Genomic DNA, 26052 nt, shown 5'->3' with positions numbered 1-26052 from the left:
TCCTCCTAGCAGCCTGGAAGCCAGGACTGTTTGCCTTCAGATGAAGATGTAGAACTCTCAGTTCCTCCTGCACCATGCCTGCCTGGATCCTGCCATGCTCCCACTTTGATGATAATAGACTGAACCTCTGAACCTGTAAGCCAGCCCTAATTAAATGTTGTCCTTATTTGAATTGTCTTGGTCATGGTGTCTGTTCACAAGAATGAAAACTCTAACCAAGACAGAAGTTGGTACCAGGAGTAGGGTGTTGCTATGATTGGCCTGACCATGCTTTTGTTCAGAAGAATACGGATTTGGGGACTTTGGACTTGGAAAGTAGTGGAATGTTTTAAGTGGGGCTTAATGGACCATCCTAGTAGGAATACAGAAGATGGTCATGCTGAGTGTGACTTGAACTGTGGAGATCTACTGGTTCAAGAATTTTAGTATGTGACCTAAAGACTGTTCTTGTGATGTTTTGGTGAAGAATGTGGCTGCTTTTCACCCTTGTCTGAAAAGTCTGCATGAGGCTAAGGTGAAGATAATCAGGTTAATTGTGTCAAAAAAAAAAAAAAAAAAAAAACCCTACCATCGGCTCTGTCCTATCATGAAGAGTATTTTGATGAAGTATAGCAAGTTTCAAAAGGAAAAATATAAAATGTTTGCTTCAAAGAACAAAGGGGCACCAAGAAGTCGAATGGAGCTGAATCCTATGCTCAAGGAGATAAACACATTAAGAGAATGGTGAGCTCAGGGCAAGATCCCACCCAGCTAAGCTTATTGTTTGTGTGTTTGCCAAATAGTTGTGTCATGTTAGGTATTATTACTTGTTATTGTTTTCATTTGGACTTTTAATCTGGAATGAACTACTGTCCAGAAATGGAGGGCACACTCGTGATCCAGATCTTGCAGCCAGAAGACACGGGCTTTTGAACCAGATCTTGAGGAAAAGTGGCCATGAAAAGCTTTGGCCTAGGCATAGTGGTACACACCTTTAATCCCAGGAGACAAAGGCAAGCAGATCTTGAGTTCAAGGCCAGCCTGGGACAGAGCAAGTTCTAGGTGAAGAAATTCAGGCACGGTGGTACACGTCTTTAATCCCAGCATTCAGGAGAGGCGTGTCCACACTCAGGTGCAACAGAAGACAAGCCTACAAGCGTCATGGCACTGGGGTCCCAACACTTGGCTGTAAGTCTTCATCTCCCACCTTAAGATGGGGGTCTCTTGGGCTGGGGATTTAGCTCAGTGGTAGAGCGCTTACCTAGGAAGCGCAAGGCCCTGGGTTCGGTCCCCAGCTCCGGAAAAAAAAAAAAGAACCAAAAAAAAAAAAAAAGATAGCAGCACCTTCTTGAGGGTTCTGGAAGCAAGTAGAGATGGGTACACACAGAGTGAGACCCTGTCCTTGGAAGTCCTGGAATCCAACGTGTTGAGTTTACGTGGTGGGAACTTTTGGCTAGAAGCTGCACACCAATCCGGAAGCAGTTTGGGGCTGACAGAAGGAGAAGGTTGCCATCTGGGAAAGCAGTCAGAAATTAAGGATTGAGTTCTTGCAGACAGAGAGAAAGAGAGAAACAGACAGACAGACAGACAGATAGGGAGGCAGAGACAGAGAGACAGAGAGACAGAGAGACAGAGAGACAGAGAGACAGAGAGGCACCCATACATACATGCACACAAACACACACACAGATATATTATATATTATACATCATATGTTATATGTTATACATCATGTCATATATATGTTATATATTATATATTATACATTATATATCATATCATATTTCATATATTATACCATATATCACATATTATATTATACATTACACTATATAATACAGTATTATATATACACATATATGTATGCATATATATGTATATATATATATAGAGAGAGAGAGAGTGAAAGAGAGAGAGAAAGAGAGGACAAAACAGAGAGAAAGAGAGACAGAGACATCGAGACCCAGGGAGAAGCTGAAGAGACTGCTTACATCCTCCAAAGCCTTGGCCAACCACAGAGCCTGTGCCGGGAGCCCAGGGATTGGTGTGAAAGCTACAGTTGGGATCTGATCTTAAGCATACGCTTCGATCCTGCACAGATGGTTTGGAGTCTCGGTCTATCCACACATGCTCCTGTAATGAGCGTCACTCACTCCTCAGGGAAATAGCATGACCCTGGGCTGTGCACAGCGCTTCACTGGTGCCATCTGGTCATGAATCAGCAGGCTCCACGCATACCGAAGTGTGAACGCCCAATCCATACCCACGGCAGCCAGGCAGGAGTGTTTACAGGCCTGCCATCCTAGCACTCGGAACCTGAGGCAGGAAGGTGCAGGGTTCAAAGCCGGCCTGGGTTAGGGGGAAGATCCCCTTCTAAAAAATCAAAACCAGCCAGGCAGTGGCGGCACACAACTTAATAAATCCCAGCACCTGGGAGGCAGAGGCAGGTGGATCTCTGTGAGTTTGAGGCCAGCCTGGTCTACAGAGTGAGTTCCAGGACAGCCAGTGCTGCACAGAGAAACCCTGTCTGAAAAAAGAAAAAATAAGACAAAACCAACCAAACAAAAAGAAGAAAAAAAGAAAACAAATGATCACAGGCATCACAGGGTATCAGGCAAGAATACAATTACTCTCATATTTCAGTCTTAAAATATCCATAGTGAGCAAACCTAGGGAGTATCGGTAAAAATGAAAAAAAAGAAGAAGTTTTAAAAAATGAACTATAGCCTCCAGGGTCCAAAAACACAACAGCCAAAGTGAACGGCGGCAGAAGGCAGACGCTTTAACCCCAACTGAAGCTGAAGGTGTCTGAGCTTGAGGGAGAAGCAACAGAAGAGGTAGACAGACTGGAGAAATGGGGGCTTTGACTTCCTCCACTGTCTCTGCAGGTTGAGATTGGATCCCACACCGTAGCCCAGGTTGGTCTTGAACTTGCGGCAGTCTTCCTGCCTTGGCCTCCCAAGCGCTGGATCAGCAGGCATAGGCCACCACAGCCTACTTTTAGGGTTTGTAAAAGACACATGGCTTTAGGCTTGGATAAAAAAAACCAGCTCCTCAGGGCTCTACAGGAAAACCATCAGAAGCCAGAGGATGGCCCCAGATCCCCTGATCCTGGAGTTGGACAGTCGTGAGCTGCCATGTGTTTGCTGGGAATGAAACTGAGTCCTCAGCGAGAGCAGCCAGTACTCTTACTCAATAAGTCATTTTCCAGCCCCGGAAAGTGACTTTCTTAAAGAAAGGGTGCCAAGCTCACCAGAAATGATGCCACACTGTCACAATGCCAACATCAGCGTGCAGTTCACCCAAAATGGCATTGACCTTCCCAAATTGCCCTCCAGGCATTGGCATGGCAACACAGAGAGCCGGTGAGAAGCTGGAGAGCTTTGGCCTCCTCTCCCTGTCCATGGTGTGGACAAGGAGCTCCTGCAGGGTTAGGGGGGCCGGTGGGGGTACCATTGGGAGATGTCTCACACCCTTCACTCTGTGACCCACAGTTATACAGTCCAGCAATTCTGACTCTAGGTCTGGCCTCAAAGGGCTGAAAGTGGGCTCAGCCCCACCCTTATCCATGGCTCACAGTATATGTCATCCAAAGGCAGAAGCTACCTGTCTTAGTCAGGGTTTCTAGTGCTGCACAAACATCAGGACCAAGAAGCAAGTTGGGGAGGAAAGGGTTTATTCAGCTTACACTTCCACATTGCTGTTCATCACCAAAGGAAGTCAGGACTGGAACTCAAGCAGGTCAGGAAGCAGGAGCTGATGCAGAGGCCATGGAGGGATGTTACTTACTGGCTTGCTTCCCCTGGCTTGCTCAGTTTGCTCTCTTATAGAACCCAGGACCACCAGCCCAGGGACAGCACGACCCACAATGGGCCAGGTCCTCCCCCCTTGATCACTAGTGTAGAAAGTTCCTTACAGCTGGGTCTCATGGAGGCATTTCTTCAAGGGAGGCTCCTTTCTCTGGGGTAACTCCAGCTTATGTCAAGTTGACACACAAAACCAGCCAGTACACTACCCAAATATCAGTCAGATCAATAAAATGCAGTTTTAGGGCAAGAGGGAGCATCATTAGATCTCAGAAACTCGGGAAATGCTCCTGTGTGCTGGACCACGGATGAGCTTCAAGAACATGACACCAAGAATAATTCAGAGGCAAAAGGAAGAACATGTCATGGTTCTGTTCATTAGGTTGGGGTTCTGTTTGTTGTTCGTTTGTTTGCTTGGTTTGGTATTTTGAGGCAGGGTCTCTATCCATAGTCCTTGCTGTCCTAGAACTCACTACGTAGACCAGGCTGGCCCGGAACTCTGCCTCTGCCTTCCAAGTCCTGGGATTAAAGGCATGCACTGCGACACGCCCAGTTTAAGATCCTACTTGTCTGAGGTCACGTTCATAGAAGCAGAAAACAAACCAGCAGCAGGGAAGGGGAGTTGCAGGAGGTAGGAATATTATCACATATATTAATATTGTTTCCATATTAATAAGTTACGAATATTGCAACAGTTACGAACAGCAAGAACTTGAAGTGAACTCTCCGGAGCCCTCAGGACACAATGGGTATTTTTAGACTGAAATGTCTCAGGGAGTGGACACCATCATCCCAGATCTCCGAAGTCAGGTGTCATTCACAAGCTCGATGCCGCAGGGGACAGCAGCTGTGTCCAGGAACTGTGGGAGGCAGGCATGAAGCTAACCACATTCTCTTGGTCTGCAGGCTGCTGGAGTTTCAGCAGCCTCAGAGGCTGCTCTCGCTGTGTCCATCATGCCCCTGCAAGCCCGCACTGGCCTCACATCATATTCATATAGCCATTGGTAGGTAAAATCACCTCCTTTCTGGAGGCCTCGACAAGAAGATACCGCCATTGCTTCTGTTTATAGACAAAGAAATGGAGGCCTAGAAAGGCCATTTACTGAAGCTGGCTACCCCCAAAGCTGCCCTTTGTCCCAGCTCCTGTTACCTCCCTGAGACAAGCAGCACAGAGCATTCTGTCAGAGGTCTTCCCAAAGACACAGGAGGGCTCACTGTACTTCTTAATGTCTGGGGGAAGTTGGGCCTCACCAAGGCTGCTGTGGCTCCCTACAGCAAACACAGTCCCCCGGGGTGCTCTAGGTTTCCTCCTCTCCAGTGCTGCCTTTTCCAGAGTAGGGTCAGAGGTCACTGGCACGGCTCCTTATCTAAGCAGAGATGGAAAGTCAAGTCTGGCTGATCCCAGCACCTTCACCCCCAAACTCACAGATGCTCATCCAGGGCCAGCTGGTACCCGGAAATATCTAGAGATGGTTTCCATGGTCCTGGCTTCAAGGGTACTACAGGGATCAAGCGGGGACCATGAGAGGACCAGGAAAGCTTCAAGCATCTTTCGGTGTGCAGGGCAGCCCCGTGACAGAGAACCGTAGGCTCAGAAGCCCACTTCTGTGCAGTAGGAAACCCGGCAGAAGCCCCAGATTGTGGCTGGGAGCCAGCAGGGCACCTCCAATGTTAGCTTCTAAAGTTTCCCCCGAAGGCTGAAAATACACGCGGCAGCCTTGGCGGTCCCCAGGCGGTGAGAACGCTTGCGGGTTTTATTTTCTTCTCCTTGGCAAGATTGCATGTTCTGAATTATCATGGATGCATCTGCCTCACAGCCTAATGAGCTTCTGTTTCTTAGATGAGTCCCTGGACCCCCAGGGCCATCAGTTCATGCGCTGATGCAAAGGTCTAAGACTTGAGACCAAGGGTCAAGGTCTGGCCCTGAGGTCAGACTCATCTCTGTAAATCTGGCTCCTTGTCGGGGGAGATGGCGGGCCTCACACCTGGGCAGATGCTCGGCACCATGGAGCAGAGTGTGTTACACACCTTAGCTCATCTTAGCTCCCGGGCCCAGGAGATTGGCCTCTGACCTGCTGGAGGGAGATCAGGTGCTGGCCAGCCCCTGTTTCCTCAGAGGAACAGAGACTGTGGAAGGATTGATTTCACACTGGCGGGAGGTCTGGAGGTCAAACCGTGGACTGTTTGAACTGACCTGGGTAAACAAGGGGCCAGCACCACCCGCCTTCTCCACGTCTCAGCTAGGAGCTGGTGAATTAACTCACCCATCAGAACTCAGAACAGACTGGGTTGCAAATTAGCCTCTCTGACTTGTCCCCAAACCAGGTCCTTGGAGGAGTTCCCTGTACACCCTAACTGGCACTTGTTCCATGGACACCGCTCCGGGTGTTCCAGTCTGGGGTACCTGGGCTGAAATTGGTGTTGCCCGAGTGGAAGCTGCTTCTGTGGGTGTCAGCTGTTCTTGCCCAAGCCTGCCTGCCTCCTGTCACTTGTCACCAGGGTACAGTCACTGTCAAAAGCGTCTGTCCTCACCTTGCTTCTCCTTCTACTGTTGGGGGCGCCAGGGGTCAGGTGTGGAAATCCAGCTCCCATCCTCCCAGAGAGTCTCCCATCCCGGTGGCAGAAGAAGAATGGATACAGGTTGTGAGGACCATGTCTGGAGAGGCAACCCACCCCCAGATCACCCTCACCAAATCCAGCTTCACAGAGAGCCTGGGCAGTGGCATCAGCTGTGGCTTCAATAGCTGTCCACAAGGTCCTCCTGCAGAGTGGGCCTGAAGCCCCAGAAAATACCCTGCCTACGTCATCAGAGCTGTGTTCTGGAGCTTTCCAGATCCATCAGCAGAGGCCAGCTGGCAAATAAGAATGTAAAACAACCTCGTGGAAAGCATGTGGTCGGGGGAATGTGGAGAGACAGGGACTGCGAGGCAGGTGGAGGCACTTGTCACCAAGCCTGACGACCTGGGCTCCGTCCCCAGGACCCACATGGCAGTAGGAGGGAACTGACTGCTACAAGCTGTTCTCAGACCTCCATGCATGAGCTGTGGCACATATGCCCCATACTCATACACCCACAAATCAACAAATGTTCCAGAGAAAGAATGTGGGTGCAGAGGCTTTACCCGGGTACCTAAGAGGCTCGGATGCCCTCAGTTTCTACCCACCGGTGAAACAAAATGTTCTATAGCCGCACGATGGAACATTATTCAGCCTTAAAAAGGAATAAAATATTGGTACACGCGACAGCCCCATACGAATCACCGATGAAAGCAGTGTCACACGCAAGCATCTGGACCCAGGCCACACACTGTACGATTCTGTTTTTATGACATGTCCAGAATATGTAAGAAGAGACGGAGGCCTGGGTGGGCAGGGGTGTTCTGTGCCTGCCAGCAGCCAAGAAGAGGCAGGAACTAGGAGGGACTGTATGGTGGGCAGAGGCTCCATTTAGGAAATAATGATGGCTTAGAAATAGATAAAAGCACAATGAGGCGAATTGAATCCAGCCAATGACATTTAACTAAGACCGAGTTAGTGGCCAAATACCACAGAAGGTCCTGGGGGGAAAGAGGCTTAGTTAGGCCCATGGTTCAGGAGATACTGTCCATCACGGTAGAGACATGGCGGAATCAGAAGGAATCCCATTGAGCACTGAAAGAAAAGAGCCCTAGAACCCGCAAGTCCCGCCTCCCCTCGTCCCCTAACCTAAGGCAAGCAGCTGTAGCCCACGTTCAGAAGACGGCACAACTTCCCGCAACGGCACCACCAGCTGCAGACAGGTCCTCACACACAAGGGCTTGTGGTGACACTCGACTTTCAAGCCATGACAGTTAGCATTGCACTCTGTAAATTTTACCTCAGTCTTCCAGAAAAAAAGAGAGTAAACTGTAAGGATCTAAACTTTTCTCTTATTACACATTTATTTATTTAGCGCTCGTGTGTGTGTGTGTGTGTGAGTGTGCACATGTGCATGTATGTGCATATATATGAGTGTGCACATTCACTTGCATGTGAGTGCATGTATATGCATGTGTATATGTGTGTGTGCATGCTTGCATGTGACTGCATGTATGCATGTGTGTACGTCTGTATGAGTGTGAGCCACATTACACATATGGAGGTAAGAGGTTGGTTCTGTCCTACCATGTGGGTCCTGGGGATTGAACTTGGGTCTTGAAGACAATCATCTCCTTGGCCCTTGTTGAGGATATGGATATATAATTTACATAATTAATAAAATAATTAATGTTATATGTAATCATAATTTATTATATTTAATATTATTCAATAATTCATTATTTTATTATAATAATTTTTTTCTTTTTTCTTTTTTTCGGAGCTGGGGACCGAACCCAGGGCCTTGCGCTTGCTAGGCAAGCGCTCTACCACTGAGCTAAATCCCCAACCCCTATTATAATATATTTTATACATTAAATATATATTAAATAAGGTCTCTCTATGTAGTCTTGGCTGTCCTGACACTTGCTATGTAAATGGGGCTAGCCTCAAACTCACAGAGATCCACCTGCCTCTGCCTCCCAAGTGCTGGGATTAAAGGTGTGCACCACCGCACCCAACTTTGTTAAGATATTTTAAGCCCAGTGGGTCAGCTCTAAAGACGAATGAATGGCCATTGAAGAGTCTGGAGAGAGAAAGTCGGGGAACAACCAGACTGCATAGCAAATTCAGTGGGCCAGCTCCAGCCGTGTTCAGTCTGCGGCAGCTTTGAGTGACCAGGGAGCCTTGTGCAGCACAATGCAGAGAGAGACGCGAATGCCTATACTTTGTTGCTAAGGGGAGGGAGGTGGCAACTAGGAGGATAAAACCATGTAGGTGTGGGAAGTGAGGTTGGATCATAAGCCAGCAGGCACCGAGGTCACCCTCCATCCCCACCCTGACCTTTCTGTCACATGACATGCTCAGCCCGTCCTGTGTAACAGGCAGGCGCTGGGTAGCACATGTAGGTCCAACTCAAGTGCCCTGCTTGCCCAGCTGCAGCTTGGCCTCGATGGGTGTGCGACCCTAAGGAGGTCAACTGACCCAGGGGCTTTGTGAGATCTTTTCACAGGAGCCACTCAGCTGGGTCTGGAGAGGGCACCACACACAACCTGAGGAGTGAGGAGGGTGGTCAGGGATCTGGGGAGCCAGCTGACTGAGAAGGGAGGAAGAACACTTCCACAGAAGGATCCCTGAGAGTACCCTGCAGTGGCACACGATAATTTAACATATGGAGGTTAAGCCAGAAACTGTCTCCAGAACATGCAATGTGACCAGAAAGGAAAAGCTTCCCGGAGGCCATCTTACACACACAAGCACATGCATATACCACATACACATATACACACATATCACATACACATACATGCTCACACACATATACACACATGCACACACACACCATACATATACACACACCATGCACACATATGTACACACATACACACACATCACACAGATACATACTACACACACCACACATATATACATACTCACACACATATATACACACATACATGCACACACATACCACACATACCATACACACATATATATACACATACACACACATACACACACCATACATACATACTCACACACACATATACACAATACACACAAACATACACCCACTGATGTACACACATAAACACATATCCATAAACACAAACACATACCTATGCTCTTGAGCATAAACACACACACACACACACACACACACACACACACATATGTGCAGTCTATGTCAGGGCTCCTCATCAACTCACTCAGTTTCCCGGCACAATCCTTGGTCCAGGAGAACCGGCTCGAGCAAGCTTATTTTTCCAACATTTATCCTTTCCAGGCGACGTATTTCACTGAAGCATCACACACACGGGCAAGTGGGAAAGTCACAGACCCCACACAGGTCATCACAGGGTGAGTTCACCTGAACAGCCAAACCCGGATCACAAGCAACAATCCCAGCCCTTGGGAGGCTGAGGCAAGACCAGGAGCTCAAGGCTGTTTTCAACCACCTCCATGTCCAAGGGCAGTCTGCATCATAAGTTAAAAAAATCAATAAATAAAATGCAGAAAGGAAAGAAAGGGTCCAAAAGCACTGCTACACCGGGCCTTCCTCCCTCCGCCATCCTTCCCAAGGACAGCCTGTTATTGATATCTGTGACTACATGACCTTGCCAATTTTAACCTTCATAGTAATGGCTTTATGTTTATATTCGTATTAGCTGGTTTTGCGTTGACTTGCAAGGCTCCTCTACGCCTCCCTCTGCTCACCAGGTATTTGTGGTCTGTCTCATTGTGGGGGTTGGAACTGACTTCATCCTCCTTAGACATAAACTCCTAGGGACTCTTTGAGCTCTCGGAAACTTCTCTGGAAGGGGGGCTGATTTCAGACCCCAGTGTGTTGTCTCACAGTGTCCTTCCTGCAGCAGAGGCCTTTGTCTGGGGATGGGCTGCCCCCAACTCCATAACAGCAGGCAACGAGAACAATAAAACAGCCCAAGAGACCCCGGTGCCCTTGAGAGAAGCTGGCAGGTCTCCAGCCCTGGCAGCAGTCACCAGTGTCTATTCTATGACCCGCAGTGGGAAGGAGAAGCTGCCGGCTCTGTCGTGGAGAGAAGGCTCAGTCAGGGACTCCAGCTGGTGCCTCAATCGCCCCAGTTGGTTTCTGGCAGATGTCTTGGAGTTCTCTCTCTCTCTCTCTCTCTCTCTCTCTCTCTCTCTCTCTCTCTCTCTCTCTCTCTCTCCCTCTCTCTCTCTCTCTCTTGCTGTTTGTTCTTTTACTTTGATGCCTCACCTGTGGAGACTCTCTGGGCTTCTGCTTCTCCCAGCTGCTGCCTTAAAGGGGCTTATTTCCTGATGAATGATTTGGGCATGTGATTTGGCGATGCCCCCTCCCTGGTCTCTGTCTCTCCCTCTCCCTCTCCCTCTCTTTCTTGCTCCCTCTCAATAAACTCATTCAAAATGGAAACTGTTGCTGATCATGGATAAAGTGTACTTTGAGCTTGTTGAGTTAGTTTGTGTCTTTGGTGCACAGACATGTGTAATTTTGTTGAAGATGCCTAAGGAAAGAAAACACTGGACCAGGAGATATATAGAGATAGAGGGGGCGGGGATCTTGAAGAGAGGACTGTTTCTTAAAGTGTTTGAATTTATGACCCTCAAAGCAGCACGTGAGAGTCCGCAATATTTCACATCCTAACTAATACTGAGAATTGTCAGTCTGTTTAGTCAATCATTTTAGTGGACCTGAAGTGTGTACATGTGTGTATGTGTGTATACATGTGTATATGTAAACCAGTGTGTCTGCATGTGTGTACACCTGTGTGCATGCGTATGTATGTACCTGTGTCCATGCATGTATACATGTCTGGGTACATCTCTCTGTGTACACGTGTGTATGTGTGTACATGTATCTGTAAATGTGTATATGTGTATACTGTGTGTGCATGTGTGTACGCCTGTGTGCATGCGTATGTATGTACCTGTGTCCATGCATGTGTACATGTCTGGGTACATCTTTGTGTGTGTGCATGTGTGTAGTCCCGTTCACAGGTATTTTATTCATGGCTAACACTTTCTATGTCTCCCTAAAAGGTCCCTCACTGCAAAGCCCTGAGATGTTCTCTCTCTAAACCTGTGGTTTTCAACCTTCCTAGTGCTTCCTTATGCTATAACCCTTTAATACAGTTCCTCGTGTGCTTCCCGTGCCCTGGACTACTCACTGTGTGATACTATCTGTCCTTGAGGGTTAGAGGTGAGGTACCACAGACTCAGAGCAGGTGAGAAACAGCAGGTGAGCAGCGGCAAGCTCACCCAAGCACTGCTGCAATCTCCTTTAATACCATCGCCCGGGCCCCTTTGGTCCCTAGAGAGCATCTCTTCGAAACAGCAGTTCTCGATTGGCTGACACTGTCTGCATCAGTAACCCTTGGTCTCTCAGGCAGTCCTCAATTAGGTCCTCCAGCAGGAGATGCCTTTGCAGTGTAGAGGTGGCCGTTGCTGTTTCTCCTACACTTGTGTTGTGGGGACTCCCAACCATAAAATTATTTTCATTGCTACTTCATAACTGTTATAAACTGTACTACAAATATCTGTGTTTTCGGATGGTCTCAGGGGACCCTGTGAAAGGGTTTTTTGACCTCTGAGGTGGTCCCGACCCACAGGTTAAGAACCGCTGCTCTAGGGCTGGAGAGATGGCTTAGCGGTTAAGAGCTCTGATTGCTCTTCCAGAGGTCCTGAGTTCAATTCCCAGTAACCACATGGTGGCTCACAACCATCTGTGATGAGATCTGGTGCCCTCTTCTGAATAAGTGTGTCTGAAGAGAGTGACAGTGTACTCATACATAAAATAAAAAAAAAAAGAACCGCTGCTCTAAGCATGACCTTTGCCCTGTTCGTACAGCCTATGAGAAGAGCCGAATGCGGAGGTGAGGTGGCCAGTGTGGGTCCTCTCACTCTCCTCATTCCCATGAAGCAGTTCTCCAGGAGTCCAGCTGCAGTCCAGATGCATTCACTAGACCCAGGCCAGCTCTGAGGGAGTTACCCTTAAAGATGAGGGGAAGGCTGTGGGGGAGCTCACCTCTGCTCCTGTACACCCCCATTTAGAAAGGGGTGGGTCCTGGGCTACCACCATCTAATAATGCCTCCAGTGCTTTCCTAGTTAAGCTTACTTATAGAACAAGATGTCAGCTCTCGGTTTACCATAGTGACATATAACTAAAGGTATACAGCTTTATGTTAACAAAATATTAAGTTAACCATAGTCTGGTTTGTATACAAGTACGGTGAAACTATGGATGATATGTTAATAAGGCAAATCTGAGATGCACACCAAAGCAGATTCCTTCACACTGAGCCAATCAGAATAACAATGTGACCTGGGAACTCAGGAAGCCAAACGCCAGCACTGGGGACCTGGCCATGGGGTCCCTACCACCTCACCAGGAGGATACAAGGGTGGGAGAAGAGCCTGAAGATGTTGGCACCTAAGTGCCACCGGAGATGTGGGGTGGTCAAAGAAGACACAGGACATCAGGCTCTGGTCTCCATGCGCACGCACGCACACTGCACACACAAGCCGGAGAGAAGAGTCCATCCTCACAGGGCCACTGTGGTGTATGAAGCAATGCTTGCATGTTCTCCTAGGTGCCCAGCATGGAGGGCCACACGGATGCCTATGTCGCCTTCGTTAAGGAGGATTGGGGCTCCACCACCCCCCTTTGTAAGTAAGGAACCCCAAATTCTGAAATCTTAAATGAGTTTGCCCCCAAATCACCCACTTGACAAGGAAACAAGTAAGTGACTAAATTTGAATCTCCATCTCCGTCCTTCTGGTTCCAAACACCGTTCTAGAAAACACAATATTACTTTGAAGCAAAGACATGATTGGGATGGGAGATGTTCACCCATTGAAGCTTTGTTCGCCAACTGGTGGCACGACCATGGCCAGAGGGCGCTTCAGGAGGTGGGGCGTAGCTGGAAGAAGTAGGTCCTGAGGAGTATCCTTGAAGGAGCTACTGGGGGGCCTGCCCCAGCTTCCTCTTTGCTTCCTCTCTATGAGGAAAGCAGCTTTGTCCAACTACGTGTTTCCTACCTTCTCTCTGGCCCCAAAGCAATGAAGTAAAGTAACCCCCGGCTGAACCTTCTTCCTTTATAACCTTCTAATCTCAGGTATTTTATCACAGCAACGGAAATCTACCACAAGCAGATGCAAAAGCCACTTTATACTTAGGCTTCGTTTTAATTTTTTATTTATGTAATATGTGTGTGCTGTGTGTACGGTGTTGGCGGGGCACCTGTGTACCACAGTGCATGTGTGTGTGGAGTCAGTTACCGCCTTCCACCATGTCAGTCTGGGGTATCGAACCCAGGTCTCCAAAGCAGATCCCTTTACTCAGCAAACCAACTGGCTGGCCCCGAGAGTCTAATGACAAAAGCAAAGGACTATGCAGGGGTAGTGGTGCACACCTTTAATCCCAGCCCTGAGGAAACAGAGGCAGGCAGGTCTCTGTGAGTTCGAGGCCAACCTGGTCTACACAGCTAGTTCTAGTATAGCCAGAGCTACAACAGAGAAACATTGTCTTGGGGGGAAAAAAACAATAAAACCAACAAACAAACAAAAGCAAAGAGCCAGGGATGGTAGTCTATATAAAAACCTGGGAGGTAAAGGCAGGACGATCAGGAGTTCAAAACCAGCCTCGGCTACATGGGTAAGTTCTGGGCCAGGAGAACAAAACAAAAAGGTGATCAGGGGTGAAGAGCCCTTGTGTTGCTGAGACCATGGATTAAAGATATCACCATGGTTACCTGGTGATAGACCAAGCACAGCAAGTCACCTGCAAAGGCTCATGGGATCAATGTGCATACAGATGCTGACAGATGGTCTCTGAAACCACAGAACCGCATACTTGAGTATAATGGTCATAGCAGGCCCCAGGCCCCAGGCTACAGGACAACATAATACACTTTTCAACGATTCTCCTCCGACTTCAATTACCTGTGGCCAAGCAGGGCAGGTAGTTGAATAAGCATGGATCTTCTGCCCCTAATGATATTTTCTCTGCTCCGGCTGCCTTGGGTCTGTGTGCTAAGGAAGCAGATGTGCCTCTCTCCTCTATGTTGTTTAAAGGGATCAGGTAGGGGCTTGCCACTCCCTGGGAGCATGGAGCTCTGTGTGTGTGTGTGTGTGTGTGTGTGTGTGTGTGTGTGTTCGTCTGTGTGTGTGTTTGTGTCTGTCTTTCTGTGTGTATGTCTGCAGTTGTGTTTGTCTATGTATGTGTCTGTGTGTCTATCTGTGTGTCTGTGTGTTTGTGTCTGTCTTTCTGTGTGTGCATGTGTGTCTCTGTCTCTGTCTCTCTGTCTCCCTTTCTCTCTGTCTGTATGTGTGTGTGTGTGCATCTGTCTGTGCGTGTGTCTGTGTGTCTATCTGTATGTGTGTTTATGTGTTTGTGTCTGTCTTTCTGTGTGTGCATGTGTGTCTCTCTGTCTCTCTGTCTCCCTTTCTCTCTGTCTGTGTGTGTGTGTGTGTGCATCTGTCTGTGCGTGTGTCTGTGTGTCTATCTGTATGTGTGTCTGTGTGTTTGTGTCTGTCTTTCTGTGTGTGCATGTGTGTCTCTGTCTTGTCCATAGGAGATGCTTTTGACTTTGGATTCTGGGGATCAAACCCAGATCAGGCACTTTACCTGCAGAGCCATCTCCCCAGCCCGGTCCTTTCTTTTACTTGGTTATAATTATTAGCGAACATCTCATGACATCCTGCTAATGTGTCCCGCTAACCTGGCTGCTTCCTAATCAGCCTAGGCTGGCAGTGACCTCTGACCTCTGAGACAAGCTCGTGGGCCCCAGTGCATTTTTAGCGCTAAACCACGCCTCTTTGTATCCTGTGGTACAAAGGAAGGTGGAGGAGCTGAGGTATTGCCGATGCTGTGCCCAGCAAAGCCCTTTAACAAATCCCTTGTGGACCCCGCAGAGATGTAAGAGGAAACATTTCTACAAGGAATAGTTCAGGGGGAGAGACCTTGCCCAGAAGGCAATAGGGAGCCGCTGCAGCTTGGAGGGAGAGAGTGGTCTCAGCAGTGTGGATGCAGCAGAGAACAGCCCCATCCCTTGTCACCTACTTTGCGTGGACGCATCGACTTCCCGCACACACCTGTCAGCAAGCCTGGTACTCGGCCTCACTGTGGGCTCTCAGCAAGGTGCCCAAGTGCCCAGAAGTCTGGAAGGCTCACCTGGTCCTGGGTTCAAGTTCCACTTTCCAAGATAGCCTGCTGGGTGACCTTAAGCATGTGGCTAAACTTCTGGGCTTGGTGGATAGGCCGACGCTCCAGAGAGCCATGTGAGGAGAACCAGGTGGCACAGTTGCCAAGGACAGTCTGTTCCTGCTTGAACGTGAGGAGAAGCAGAAGAATGGAAGTCTGCTCTCATGGCAGGTCTGGGATTTGAGCAAGTTTCCACCCCACCTGCTTAGGGTCTGCAAACAGAGGTCATTTTTTTTTTATTTTTTTCGGAGTTGGGGACTGAACCCAGGGTCTTGCGCTTGCTAGGCAAGCGCTCTACCACTGAGCTAAATCCCCAACCCCCAGAGGTCATTTTTATCACAGTTTCATTTGAGCAAATGTTCGCTGTCTTCAGGAAAACCTACAACCTAAGTAGCCTGTGAGGAAACATCACGGAGATTCTAGGGACAAACCCATTCTCCTCAAGTGACAGCAAAGTACATTTGAACTTGAGAGAATTTAATTCCCTCTTCCGGTTCAATATTTGGAGTAGAGATTTGGAGCAGCAAAATTAGATTTGCAGGGATAGGAACGGGACTTAGCATGTGTCACAGCTGGGCAGATCCAACCGCTCCATCAAAGGCTCGCTGCCCCATCACGGTTGAAACGGCTCCCAAAGGACACCGAGAGCGGAGAGAGCTTCGCGCAGAACCAGAAGCACTTTATTCCCAGGGCCTCTGTCCTTGGGAACAGACTTCCAAGCTAATACAGCCTTTAGACACTGCCAAGGGGACTACGTTTCTTGAAAAACACAAGCCAAGAGGTATTTGTAAGAGTATAGGAGCCCAGCAAAAAATAACACAAAATTGCAGGCAAGGCAGCACACGACGATAGCATCAGTCACTTGCTCCTTGCCATGACAAAACGCCCGAGAAAAAGCAGCTTATCAGGAGGAAGGGTCCATTTTGGCTCACAGGCTGAGAGTGCCGTTCCATCACAGCAGGGAAAGCCTAGAGGCAGGAGCTTGGGCAGCCGGTCACACTGTACCAGGGTTCATTACTGACGATTCATATAACATTTCCACAGAGGTGAGAGAGATGATGCCACCCAGTGTCACCTGCAGTTCATGAAGGGCAGGACCGAGAAGGAGCCCCAGATGTCCTGACTGCACCATCTTCTCATTCCCACACTGGAGACTTCAGGGTGAGGACCAGAGAAGCCCCGATGGCTGGACCTGCCCACCTATAACTCTCGTGCATCATCGTCGGCACTGGGGCTTCTGTTCCTCCAGAGCTTTCTGGTCACAGCTCGTTCATGTACAGTTGAGTGTGTTCTCTGGGCCATGAACCTGACAGACATTGTCCTCTTAGCAATATCACTGACACCAACACATGGCAAGAACTAACCGAAAGAGGAAGGATTCAAATAGGCTCACGGCTTAAAGGTTTGTCAGGGCAGGGAAGGCATGGTGCTGGGAGCAGCTCAGAGCTGTGGCAATGGAGGGTAAGGGAGCTTTCAAATATCTGGACAGATTGGATACAAAGAGAAACCAGAAGTGGGGTGGGGATATAAACCCACAAGCTTGTCCCCAGTAACCCACTTCCTCCAGGAAAGACCCATTTCCTAAAGGTTCCACAACCTCCAAGAACAGAGTCACCCGCTGGGGACCATACGTTCATACATATGAACCTGTGGGGACAGTCCACATCTGCACAGTGATCAGAGAAGCTGCAAACCCAGGACCGTCATGCCACCCTCCCTTGAAGAACCCACTCATTGGCTCCCGTTGGCTCTAATTGGTTCACTCTGGTCCTTGCTTTATTTTTACACACACAAGGAACTTAAAAAGCGCAGAACTCAGCCATAACTCCAACTCCCAGGGGCGAGTGCTTTCCTACTTCCCCCTCATTTACACATGCAGAGACAGACACAGGTAGAGATGGTCCTGTTTGCTTCTTTGCAAATCGAGCTGAGACCATGTGCACTATTGTCTAACATATGTTCTACCCGGCGATATGTCTGGACCATTGTGCCATAGCAACGTAAAAAGCAGTGCTTTACCATGGCACGCCTGCCTAGAGCTAGGGACTCACCCCCTTATCCCGGACGCTGTGCGTGATCCAAATGCAGACCCTGTCCTTGAGCACATATCTTGGTTCTCACATCTTCACTTTTAAAAATGTGTGTGTGCGTGCATGTGCATGTGTGTGCGTGTGCAAGCATTTAAGTGTGCGTGTATGTGTGTAAGTACATTGTACAAGTGTGTGTGAGTGTGCGTGAGTGTAAGTGTGTGCATGTGTGTGGGGTGTTGTGCAAGTATGTATAAGTGTGTGTGCAAGTGTGTATGTGTGTGTGCATGTTTGTGTGTTGTGCAAGTGTGTGCAAGTGCATTGTGCTAGTGCGTGTATGTAAGCACATGCATGTATAAGTGTATATGGGTGTGTATAAGTATATGTGTGTGCATGTACATGCGTGTATGTAAGCATATGTATGTAAGCACATTGTGCAAGTACATGTATGTCTAAGTGTGTGTGTGCCGGGGGGTGTGCGCATGTGCATGCCACACTGTGCATGTGACGATCAGAAGACCAGCAGACTTTAGTCTTTGTTTTCTGCCTTCCTTGAGACAGGATTTCTTTTTTTTTTTTTTTTTTTTGGTTCTTTTTTTCGGAGCTGGGGACCGAACCCAGGGCCTTGCGCTTCCTAGGCAAGTGCTCTACCACTGAGCTAAATCCCCAACCCGAGACAGGATTTCTTGTTTGCCACTGTACGCTCCTACGCTCCAGGCTTCCTGCCTGTAAGTTTCCAGGAAGTCTCCCATCTCCCGTCTCTAGGGTCGCAGACAAGCACTGCCAAGTCTGGCCTTTACATAGACTCCAAACTGAGATCCCTACACTTACCTGGAAGGAAGGCATTTTACCCACTGAGCCTTCTCCACAGCCGTCTCCCTATTTCTCGGGATGTTGGGTTCTAAGATCACATCCTCCGGGGCTGGGTGGTGGCTCGTTGTTGAAGAGCATTGCTGCTCTTGCAGAGGTCCGATTTCCAGCACCCATATGGCCGCGCAGCATCGTTTACAGTGGCAGTTCCAGGGGATCTGGTGCTCTCTTCTGGCCTCCTTGGACACCTTGAGTACCTGTGGTGCACAGGCATACATGGAGACAAAACACCCATACATGTAAAATAAATAGTAAATAAGTAAATCTTTTTATTTTCTTTTTTCTTTTTTTCGGAGCTGGGGACTGAACCCAGGGCCTTGCGCTTGCTAGGCAAGCGTTCTACCACTAAGCTAAATCCCCAACCCCATAAGTAAATCTTAAAAAAAAAAAAAAAAGCATTATGTCCGCCTCCTGAGAAGTGCTGTGTGCTTAGGCCCCTAGGCTCGTCTCTCTACATCAACCAACACAGAGTGCTGTCTTTCCTAATCATGGCCAACCTCACAGGCCACAGAAAAGTAGTAAAAAGCATCTTCTTTTGCTTCGAGATTTAGTTGTATGCACACATGCATCTGTGAGTGTGTGTGTGTGTGAGTGTGTGTGTGTGTGTATGTGCGTGAGTGCCAGTGTGTGTGTACTTGTGTGTATCCATTGAGACCAGAAGAGGCCATCGAACTCCCTGGAACTGGAGAGAGAGAGAGAGAGAGAGAGAGAGAGAGAGAGAGAGAGAGAGAGAAGACACAGACACAGACACACAGAGAGAGACAGAGACACAGAGACAGAGACACACAGAGAGACAGAGACACACAGAGAGACACAGAGACAGAGAGAGAAAAAGAGAGAGAGAGAAGACACAGACACAGACACACAGAGAGAGACAGAGACACAGAGACAGAGACACACAGAGAGACAGAGACAGAGACACACAGAGAGACACAGAGACAGAGAGAGAAAAAGAGAGAGAGAGAGAGAGAAAGAGAGAGAGAGAGAGGGAGGGAGGGAGGGAGGGAGGGAGAAAGGGAGAGTGCATGCACATGTATACCATAGAGGTCAGAAGAGGCCATCAAACTCCCTGGAACTGGAGATACAAGCCATGGGGGTCTCCCCTCACCCAACACACTGGGTTGAAGACCAACCTCAGGTCCCCTGTGTGGGACAGCAACCAGTGCTTTTAACCCCCAACCCACCTCCATTCTCAAGCACCTTGCTTTAATGTGCTTAACTTTTATTACCCAGGAATTTGAACATCTTCCAAGCTCAGACAACTAGAATCTATCCCCAGCCTCCCTGTGTTACTGCTATGGTAGCCCAAAGGGCACAAAATTCTCCAGGCAGGGTTCCCACCAGCACTGATTTCAGAGGTGTCTACCAGGTGAATCTCGACCAAATGGTTATCACTATTCCCCGGGGAGTGGGATCCGGTCAGGTAGAGTTAGACCATCTGGTTAACAGTGTGTGTGGCCCCGTCGCTCTGGGGTGGCCTTTTATGGCTCTCTGGGTTCTGTCAACCCTACCTTGCCAACCGACCGGGCTGTAAGCTCAGCTGCAAACACAAAACTGCCTGTGTGCCTGGTGCTTAGCCTGGGAAGTGACACAGTGTGGCTCTTCCTTCTCTGTACCAGCAGCCGGGTAAGTTCAGCTCAGCTGCGGACTCACCACAAGCTGCTCGTGCTACTGCCCTTTGAACACCTGAGAAACTTGCTCAGCTCTAGGTCTGTGTGGAAGGTGTGACACACTTGATGATGCTATGGCACCTGGAGGGACAAGGCATACATCCCTGCCCGGCACCCTGTCCTCTACTCACAGAGACCCCACCTGTTTTTCTTGCCCAAATCTCCCCGGTCTCTACTTCCTACAGTCTACTTCCCCTTAGAGAATAGACAGAGTTCTGCCGAGTGCTGGCTTAGTTCCGCATCTTCTGGGAGCCTCAGTTTACTCAGCAGCAAAATGGGTACAGCAGCAACACTGACATCACAATGCCACAGAGAAACTGAGAGCACGTTGCACAGCACACTCTCAGAAACCCACGGGTTTTACTTTCTAGGTACTGACAATTGCTTTCATTTCTCTAGAATCGCCCCCAAACAGAAACCAGGGCACCTATGTTCACTGCTTTTGTGACCAAATACCCATGGAAACAACTTAGGAAGAATTATCTATTTTGCCTCATGGTTTCAGAGATATTTTATGGGTCAATCATGGTAGAGAAGACAGGACAGAACTGAGCAATTCACCTCAGGGTGGCCCAAAAACACAGAGAGAATCAGGAAGGCTCTGAGAGGAAGCACACCCCAGGACCCGCCCCCTGTGACTACTTCCTCTAGTTAGGCCTCAACCTCCCAGAACAGAGCCATCAACTGGGATCAAGCACCCAATGCACAAGCCTTTGTCAGGGATGGGTTCGTACCTAAGCCATAAGAGTGGGACCAAACACCAAGAGAGCTGGGTGGATTTGCATATAATTATTTTTAATTTAAAACTCTGCCCAGGCTGGGTTTAGATGGCTCAGTTGATAAAGGGACTGCCACACAAGCTGGATGGTCTGAGTTCAAATCTACTGAGCCCTCTTTTAAAAAGCCAGGCACAGTGGAGCAGAGTTCGATTCCAGTCCTACGTGGCGAGCTCCAGGCCAGTGAGGGACCCTGTCTCAAAACAAGAAAGCAGATTGTGCCTGAGGAAAATACGTAAGGTTAACCTCTGACCCCCCCACGAGCACATATGTGTGCCCCAAATGTTTGTATGATGTTTGTGGCTTTACTTGAGTCTCACGACTGAATCAATTGGCTGGCTCAAATCCGCTCTGAGCCTCGTATTCCAGAAGGTTCTGGGGCAGGAGTGCGGTGAGATGGAGTCCTGTGTGCCAGCCTCCACCCGTGGAAACTCATTAGGATGTTTTTATACGGTCTGCCTTGGAACGGAGTTCTTCTATAAACCTGAACAATGTTCCCCAACTTAAAATGTCAAACATTAAAACACCCATAAAGCAGAGCCTGAGCACCCAGCGGGCCTCATTCTGCCTGTGCCTGCCTCTCTTTGTGACTTAGCTTGCAGCGGCAGGGGTGGCAGAGGAAGGGGTGGGGAGGCAGGGAGGGGAGGCTTTCTCACACAGCGGCTTTCCTGGGAAGTCATGCTCCCAGGTGAGGCCAGCCTTGGGCTGTATACTCTCTTCACAAATGACAGATACCTGTGGGGTTCCCAAACGCTGCACGACCACCCAAGTTCCTGAGGTAGCTAACAGGAGCATGGTGCTGTGAGGCTCTTTCCAGGCCTTGGAACACTGTCTGAAGGCCCAGTGGACCGTGGGGGTCTCGGCCGCACAAGCCGAGCCCACCCCCACCCCAATTCCATAAAATGGGAATGGCAAAGGAAGTAAGTGCACATGGAAATGTCATCCAGGCAGCTGGGAACAGAAAAGGCCATCCAAACGGGGTCCTCTTCCATCCAACGGATCAAAGGGTAATGGGTTTCACATTGGGACAGTGAGGTAAGTTCGCATCACTGGGCAGCTCTGGTCCCTGCCCCCAGCTGAAGCCCATTCATTCCGCCCTCCCGAAGCTGTCCTGGTGACAGCAGCAGCCATCGAACCACAGACACCACCAGGAGGAGTCCTTCGGGACCAACGCGGCCGGGCTACGCAGTCCTTAATAAAAGTCAAAGACTCCACGAATGTGCTACTTAGCAGCGCTGAACCCTGGGTGAGCCAGGGAGGCCGGGGATGAGGGCGGGCACCCACAGGGAGAAGAGGGATTTTCAAAGATCAAACAAATTAGAGAAGTACTTAAGACCCGGCGCTGCGGGGAGGGGAAACAGCAGCTACAGCCCATGTTGGACTTTTCTGTGCATTTTTAAAAAGCAGAATAATCATAAATCATCAAAGAACTCATCGCTTCCTCCCCTCCTTCTCTCGTCTTGTCTCATCTTCTCTTCTCTTCTTGCAGTACCAGGGATGGTCCCCCTGAGCCTCTTGGTCCTAGGGACCTGACTGGGCTGGTGAGGGGGAGTGCAGAAAGAACAGACACACGGACACACATACTGAAAACAGACCCAGTGGACCACCCACGCTCTGCTGACGCAGCACTCACTATTGGCCACCCAGGCCCTCGGAGTGTTTATGTACAGTAAGGGGTGGGGCTGGTGTTGGTAGGCCATGTCTGTGGGTGAGCACACTCGGGCTATAAATTACCAGAGGAGGGGGCTACGGCAGCTTGTCTTTGCGCACAACGGCAGATCCATGGTTCAGAAGCACTCATTCCTATCATTCACGTGTGGACCCAAGAAGACATTATCAGCTGGAGCCTCAGGTGGGGCAGTGCGGGGAGGCATGGCCGCCCTCACGGGCCTGGGGCATTTGGGTCCTTGACACGGCTGGGCCCAGGCCAACAACACTGGACTCCATCTGCTCTTCATGCTTCAATCGAGGCCCCCAACTCGTTCCCCCTCCTCCTCTTGTGCTCTGCATCGATGGAGATGGAAACCAAGGCCTCAGACAGTCTTGGCAAGCACTCTGGCACTGGACTGCATTGCTGGCCCTCTTTTTATGTAGAGACGGGGTCTTACTAAGTTACCCAGGCTGGGCTTGAACTCATTCTGAAGCCTAGACAGGCTCTAAACTTGCAATCCTCCTGCCTCAGTCTCCTGAGCAGACAGGGTGACAGGCTTGCACCACCAGGCCATTCTTCTGTCAGGAATATCTCATTTTTCTTTCTTTTTTCGTTTAAAATGATTTATTTATTTATTTATAAAAGTACACTGTAGCTGTCTTCAGACACACCAGAAGAGGGCATCGGATCTCTTTACAGATGGTTGTGAGCCGCCATGTGGTTGCTGGGATTGGAACTCAGGACCTCTGGAAGAGCAGCCAGTGCTCCTAACCGCTGAGCCATCGCTCCAGCCCGTCACTTTTCATAATGTGCATGCAATCTTATAATTAGGAGTAGAGAATTTATAACATTGATAGTTGAAAACAAGAAGATGCTTCTGGTAGTTCCCCCAATTGTACAGGTATAATGTAATGCGTTACCGCTTCCTGAGAGCATAGCATCTCAAGATGGTTATATCTTCTAGTGATGGCAGCCAGAGACACGTGCGTTCTTATTATCTATGTTCACTGAGGGGGGGGAACTGAAGCTTCTGGCAGTTAGAGTGCCCTGCCTACAGCTCACTTCACGGTGAGGTATGGGGCTGGTGAGCGTCTACGGCACTGACACAGAAGCTTCCCCCAGAAAGCGGTTTCTCAGAGAAGCTGCAGGGAGCCCAGGTGGCCTTGTAGACCTGGAGAGACAACAAACAAGAGTGTATGTCTCCTGCCATAGAATTCACTAAGTCTGAGATTCTGACTTAACCAACATTATCTGTCCTACAGAAATGGGTTCTGTTTGTGAGCGGCAGTGGGAAAGAATCGGACGTAGCATGCGCCCCAGGGGCTCCAGGGACAGTCCCCAGATTTGGACCCCAAAGCTTTCCAAACAGATCCATAGCATCTGGCCCCTGCCCAGGCCTGGGCGTCGAACACCGCGTCTTCAGCTCTCTTCGGTGGCTCCCATTTATGAAGGAGAGAGACGCTTGCTCACACAGGCTGCCTGCTGGAGCAGATGGCCGCCTCAAATGAAAGACGTCTGTGATTCACAGTTGGCAGCAGAAAGCCACACGTGGGGCCTGCCCACACTGGGCCCAACAGGTTTCTGAGTTCCCTACAGGAACGGAGTTACAGGTCTGACTTTGCTGTCAGGGTGAGAAGAAACTCACAGCTACCTGGTTCCCATACAGCCCAGGGTTTGCTGCCACACCCTTAGACTGCAGACCCCCTCGAGAGTTCAGAGTACGCAGCGAGCTGGCCCCCGGATCTGGATCATTCCCTTTCTGGTGGGAGCAATCAGGGAAAGATGTAATCACTACAATGGCGGGGCCACTCTGGGATACTTGTGACAGAGGACATCAATGCATTTGTCCGGCGAAGCCCTGTGGGGAGGAAGGTCGTGCACAAGCAGCTCAGACAGGGTGCTGTTGCTCAGGAAGGACGCTGTCAGGGTTCCTCTCAGCCTATAGCAGCAGCTCTCAAGCTTGCTAGAGCTGAGGCTCTTTAGCACAGTTCCCCATGTTGTGGTGACCCCCAACCATAACATTACTTTTCTTCCTACTTCATAACTCTGCTACTGTTATGAGTTGTAATGTAAACATTGGTGCTTTCTGGTGGTTTTAGGGGAGCCCTGTGAAAGGGTCATTTGACACTCACAAAGGGATTCTGACCCATTGGTCGTGTGTGTGTGTGTGTGTGTGTGTGTGTGTGTGTGTGTGTGTACAAGCATGTGCCCCCTCCCACCTCTCTCCCATTTCTTCCTCCTTCCACTTTCCTCTTCCCTCTCCTCTCTTCCTCTCTCCCCTCTTCCTCCTCTCCTCTCTCTTCCTCCTCTTCCTTTTCTTCCTCCTCTCCCTTCTCTCCCCTCTCTTCCTCCTCTCCCCTCCTACCCCCCTCCCCTCCAGGATAGTCAGTCCCACACTTCATCAGGCTGGAGTTTTGACTTTCGTATAGGGAAAGGAAGCATCTATAAGAATTTACTATAGTTACCCAGGCATTTCTTCACCATGTTCTGCAGCCTAGGCTGGAGGCCCAGAGAGGAGATTGACCTGATGTGGTCAGGGACAGATGAGGCCACTCCAGACCTGGATCCCAACCCTGCCTCTTGGTTTCTTGGTTGGACTATAGGCCATCATCCCCAGCTACCCAATGGAAAAGACCTCATCGAAGAGAAAGATGCCTCGTCCATTATTTTAAGTCACGATGATCTGAGCTGCTCAGACAAGTGACACAGAAGGGAAAAATGACTGACAGACCTTAGGCCCCTCCCACTTTGAATCCTGCCCTGGACCCAGTTCTCTCCCTCTCTGGGTCTCAGTACACCAAAGGAATAAAGATATCCTGACTTAGAAGGCAAAAGAAATAAAAACCCACAGCCTGGGGGCTTCAGAGAAACAGATGAGCCCAGTGGCTGACACTTAGGGGATGACACTTAGTCAGGGTCACTATTGCTGAGATAAAACACAATGACCCAAAAGAGCTTGGAGAGCAAAGGGTATGTCCAGCTTATGCTTCCACATCACTGTTCATCACTGAAGGAAGTCAGGGCAGGAACTCAAACAGGGCAGGAACCTGGAGGCAGGAGCTGATGCAGAGGCCATGGAGGGTGCTGCTTACTTGCTTGGTCCCATGGTTTGCTCAGCCTGCTTTCTTATAGAACCCAGGATCACCAGCTCAGGGTGGCAGCCCCCCCAATACCCCACCCACCCACCATCAATCAATCACCACTTAACAATATGTCCTTCATCGGGCTTGTCTACAACCTGATTTTGTGGAAGCATTTCTTAGTTGAGGCTCCCTCTTCCCTGATGGCTGTAGCTTGTGTCAAGTTGAGATAAAACTAGCCAGTGCAGGACTGAAGAAATGGCTCAGTGGTTAAGAGGAGAACTGGCTGCTCTTCCAAAGGTCCTGAGTTCAATACCCGGAAACCAGCTTCTGGTGTGCAAGTGTACAGGCAGATAGGAACTCATATACATAAAATAAATAAATCTTTAATACAAACAAACAATACAAACCCTAGCCAGTATAAGGAAACACAA

General features: G+C 49.3%; 1 long non-coding RNA gene across 2 annotated transcripts in view; it reads right to left on the bottom strand.

The window, feature by feature from the left end:
* Positions 1-3417: 3417 nt before the first annotated feature.
* Positions 3418-26052, bottom strand: part of LOC120101792 (uncharacterized) — a 37994-nt gene continuing 15359 nt past the window's right edge. For both annotated transcript variants that reach the window (XR_005502734.2, XR_010065469.1), the window contains 2 exons: positions 18403-18638; positions 3418-16850 (listed from right to left, as the gene is read on the bottom strand). This is a non-coding gene — a long non-coding RNA (uncharacterized LOC120101792). The remainder of the gene's footprint in view (positions 16851-18402; positions 18639-26052) is intronic.

Source organism: Rattus norvegicus, chromosome 3 (genome assembly GCF_036323735.1).
Source record: "Rattus norvegicus strain BN/NHsdMcwi chromosome 3, GRCr8, whole genome shotgun sequence".
NCBI classification, from domain to species: domain Eukaryota; kingdom Metazoa; phylum Chordata; class Mammalia; order Rodentia; family Muridae; genus Rattus; species Rattus norvegicus.
Note: the sequence above shows the minus strand (reverse complement) of the source record. Positions and strands in the feature narration are given on the sequence as shown.